Raw genomic sequence first — 4,570 nt, 5'->3', positions numbered from 1 at the left:
CCCGTCTACTCGCCGTGATCTGGACATAACTCTCTCCTTCTGGGGTAAGTTTGGGCCAAAACAGTGTACCTGACGATTTTTGGGGGTCATTTTGGTCACCTGACCCGATTGGGTCACCACGTCACCCACAGATCGAGGGCCACCAAGCCTCCTGTGGAGTGCACTTGAACACCACGCAGGCCAAAGGCACGGGAGCCAGAAGCGGAGATGTGAAAAGGAAAACAAGTGCTCAATTTTGGCTAGTCACCACGCACACGCTTTTGGGCCCAGATTACTGCCGTGTACCTCGCTGTGGTCTGTCCACGACTCTCCCTCTGGAGTAAGATTGGGCCAAATCGGTCATCTGACAATTTTGGCCCAAATCCGTGGGTCCCCCTTTGCGTTTTTTCGGGAGTCATTTTGGTCTATATGGATCGCCCATACGGACCAGAGCCACATATCATTTTGTCTTTTGTAGAGGAAATCTCTATTCATAGAGAAATGATGATGCCTTATTATGCTGCGACTGTCCCTCAGTTATGCTGTGCCCCCACTCTTGTTACTTACCACTTCTCTGAATATTTATTTTCTCATTTCGCCGAACCCTGGGGTGGAGTAAAAAAAAACACTGCCACGAAGATTTCCACTTGAGTCGTATAAGGCGACAAAAATGGGACGGGGATAGGACTAGGCAACCTTCTCCCTGTAGCCTCAATGGGACAATGCTAAAAAATAAAGGCATAAGAGGTCTGGGAGGAGGTATCCAACCAGAACCCTAAGGTTTGGGTCTTTTAATGTGCGTGGGTGTGGTACAGATGAGAGTAAAAGGGAAGAGATAGGCAGTATGTTTGTGAGAGGAAAGATGGAAGGGCGAGTTTGAGTTTGGGAGTGTAGTTGGGAGGGTCTCAGGAGTGAAGAGAGGACGAGGGAGAGAAGGGGTGGCTATACTAGTAAGTGAAGAGATAGGTAAGCGTGTGGAGGAGTGGAAGGAAGTTTCTTCATGGTTAATGTGGATGAAAATGAAACTGGGAAGGGAGATGTGGTTTTTTGAAAGTGCATACGGGCCCGGTAGTAAGATGAGTGTAGAGGAATGGGATATTTTTTATAGATTTAAATGAGTACATAGAGGATTTAGGGAGAAATGTCAGTCTAGTGATATTGGGAGACCTTAATGTTAGGGTAGGAAAGGAACCAATAGACAGAGTGATTGGGAAGTGTGGAGTTCCAGGAAAAAATCGTAGTGGAGAGTTGATGGTGGAGATGTGCCTAGAGTGAGAGTTGATGATAGCAAATACAGTGTTTAGGAAGAAAGTCAAGCATAAGTATACATGGAAGAGGGTGGTGGATGGAAGTGTGGTAGATAGAGCGTTAATGGACTATATAGTGGTAACCAAGAGAATAGTAGGAAGAGTTAAGGATGTACATGTTCTAAGGGGAGGGAGTGGGGAATATAAGATAATTTTTGGTGGAAGGTAAATTGAGGGTGGAGGATAGATGGAGAAAGAGGAAAAGGACAGAATGTAGGGAGGTGCTTAAAGTGAACTGCTTAAATGAGAAAGACAAGGAGGAGTACAAGAAGAAACTGAGAGAGGAGAGTGAGTGAGTGAAGGATAGAGTAGAACTAGGAGTGGAGGAGGAATGGGGATGGTTCAAGGTGGGAGTCACAAGGTGTGCAAATATGGTGTGTGGAACAAGGATGATGGGAGGAAATAGAAGGAAGGGTAGTGAGTGGTGGGATGAGGAAGCAAAGAAGGTTGTAGAAGAACTGAGCATTCACAGATTGGTTACGAAATAGGACGAGAGAATCATATGAGATGTACAAAGAAAAGAAAAGAGAAGTAAAACATAAGATAAAAATGGCAAAGAGGAGAGCAGATGTGAAAAAAAAACTGAAAGTAATAAAAAGATGTTTTGGAAAGAAGTTAAGAGAGGAAGAGGAGGCGAATTGAATAGAGAATAAAAGGTAAAAGGTGCAGATGGAGATATGATAATGGAAGAGAAGGCAATAAAAGGAAGATGGGCAGAGTATCTTAAGGAGTTGCTGAGTTGCTATCTGTGAAGGAGGAAAGGAAAGGTAGTTGCAGTGGGTAGCACTAAGAAAATGACAATGATGAGTGAGGAAAATGAAAAAAAAATATAAGGTGAAGCCAGTTGTTAAGATGATGAGAGCAGGTAAGGCACCTGGGTTGGATGGATATTATGCAGAATATAAAAAAAAAAAAAAAAAAGATGTACAGTGATGGTGGACTGGTTGGTAAGGTTATTTAATGTTTATTTAAAAAAGGGTAGAGTGCCGGAGGACTGTAGGAGTGACTATATAGTTCCACTTTACAAGGGAAAAGGGGACAAGTGTGAGTGTAGTATTTTCAGAGGGATCAGTTTGTTAATTGCAGTTGGGAAGGTTTGAGAGGATTAAGAGAGGAACAGAGTGAATAATTGGTGAGGAACAGTGTGGGTTTAGGACAGGTAGGAGTTGCGTGAATCAGATTTTTGTGGTAAGACGGATTTGTGAGAAAGCTTTAAGAAAAGGTAAGGATGTTGTTTTTTGGTTCTTTTGTGGATTTGGAAAAGGCTTATGACAGGGTAGACAGGAAGGCACTGTGGGAGGTATTCCAGATATATGGGATAGGAGGAAAGTTGTTAAGAGCAGTCAAGAGTTTATACGAGAGTAGTAGAACTCGTGTTAATATCAGAAATGGAGGGAGTGAGTGGCTTGAGGTAAAGGTAGGACTTCGCCAGTATTGTGTCATGTCGCATTGGCTGTTCAATATATACATGGATTGGGTGGAGCGCAAGGTAAATACAAGGGTAATGGGTCATTTTTCGCATTTCCGCCTCTGGCATCCGTCCCTTTGACCTTAGTGGTGTCCAAATGGAATAGGCACCAGGGCTGGTGGCCCTCCACCTGTGGGTCAAGTAGTGGCCCAATCGGAGCAGGTCACTTAAATGACCCCCAGAACCCCTCAAAATTCAAATGGGGTACCCACGGATTTTGACCAAAAATCGTCACGTCACCGATTTGGCCAAAACTTAGCCCAAATGGTGGGAGTGGTGCACAGTGCACTGGGAGGTTACCCACTTTGATTTTTTTTTTTTTTTTTTTTTTCTCGGCTCATTTTGGTCACCTGCTCTGATTGGACCAAAATCTGACCCACAGGTGGAGGGTCACCACGACCTGGTGCCGATCGTACTTGGACATCACTAAGGTCAAAGGGACGGGCGCCAGAGGCGGAAATGTGAAAAATGTGAAAGAATGCTCAAATTTGGCAGGTCGCCACGCACCTGCCCTTGGGTCCAAGTTCCTCCCGTTTACCTCGCAGTGCACTGTGCACCACTCTCCCCCTCTGGGCTAAGTTTGGGCCAAATCTGTGACGGGCTTTTTTTTTCAAAATCCGATGCTACTGTGAGAAGAGAAAGAGGTTTTAGTCAGTTCGTCTCCTTTATCGTAGAGTAAAACTTAATTGATTTTACATGCGGCCAGGAGCCGGTATGTATACCGCGTGGGTATTCACCCGTGATGCGTAATTACATAATTGCACTGGATTAGGTTAGGTCGGGTCAAGCAGGGTTGCAGGCACGTCAGGTCTAGCCATGTGGGCGACCACGTGTGCTCCACGCCACGTGGTTTTCGTGGTTTATACAATATTCACGTCTTAAAATGGCCTTGGCTTAAGAGGGCATTCCGCATGCGAGGGGATGGCCACTGGCCATCTCTGCTGGAAACATATTGAAGTTGCCCCAGATGGCTCGATGAACGTTGGACGTAGTAACATCTAGCGTCGATAGCAGTACCCGTGGTTTATTGCGATGCGGTTTGCATTGGAGTCGAGGTGAGCCATCTCTGCTGGAGTCATGATTAGGTTGCCCCAGATGGCTTCGGTGAGCGTTGGACGTGAGATGTCTTAACGTCGATGGCGGTGCTGTTTGGAGGGTAGTCGAGGCGGGAGCTGTTGTGCAGACCAGACGGCTGTTGGCGACGTTGACCAGTAATCTGATATGAGTGGGAAAGTCAGCACCCAGGAGAGGGATCCTAACGTCTGCCAGGACGAAGCTCCAGGAGTCGTGGCGACTCCCAGTGGTAAGAGGCAGGTCTGCAGTGCGTCAGACCGGGGTGCTCCAACGTCGTTGTTGTTGGTGCTTGTACGCTGGTGCTGCTACTGTGATGATGATTTCATCTTGACGTTACCAAGGACAGATCGAACGGGCGCTAGGAGCAGGAGCCACATTTGGCGGATCATGTCGATCCTCCTGCTAGTTCCGTCGGCTGTGGGTAGGAGGCGGGCGACGGACAGCATCTCGACGTATGTTGCGCTTGGTTTAATGTCCCCCCAGTGGCTGTTGGGAGAATTGGAGCGGTGATGGGGGGAGGGGAGCAGTAACGGGAGACGAGTCCATGGTCCTCATTCGGGTCACCAATGTAATGATGCTACTGTGAGAAGAGAAAGAGGTTTTGGTCAGTTCGTCTCCTTTATTGTAAGGTAAAACTGAACTGATTGTACATGCGGCCAGGAGCCGATGTATATACCGCGGGGGTAGTCACCCGTGGTTTGTAATTACATAACTGCACTGAATTAGGTTGGGTCGGGTCAAG

This window comes from Oratosquilla oratoria, chromosome 30 (genome assembly GCF_046742065.1).
Source record: "Oratosquilla oratoria isolate Oo_2021 chromosome 30, ASM4674206v1, whole genome shotgun sequence".
Classification (NCBI taxonomy): domain Eukaryota; kingdom Metazoa; phylum Arthropoda; class Malacostraca; order Stomatopoda; family Squillidae; genus Oratosquilla; species Oratosquilla oratoria.
The sequence above is the reverse complement of the archived record's forward strand: the minus strand, read 5'-3'. Positions refer to the sequence as shown.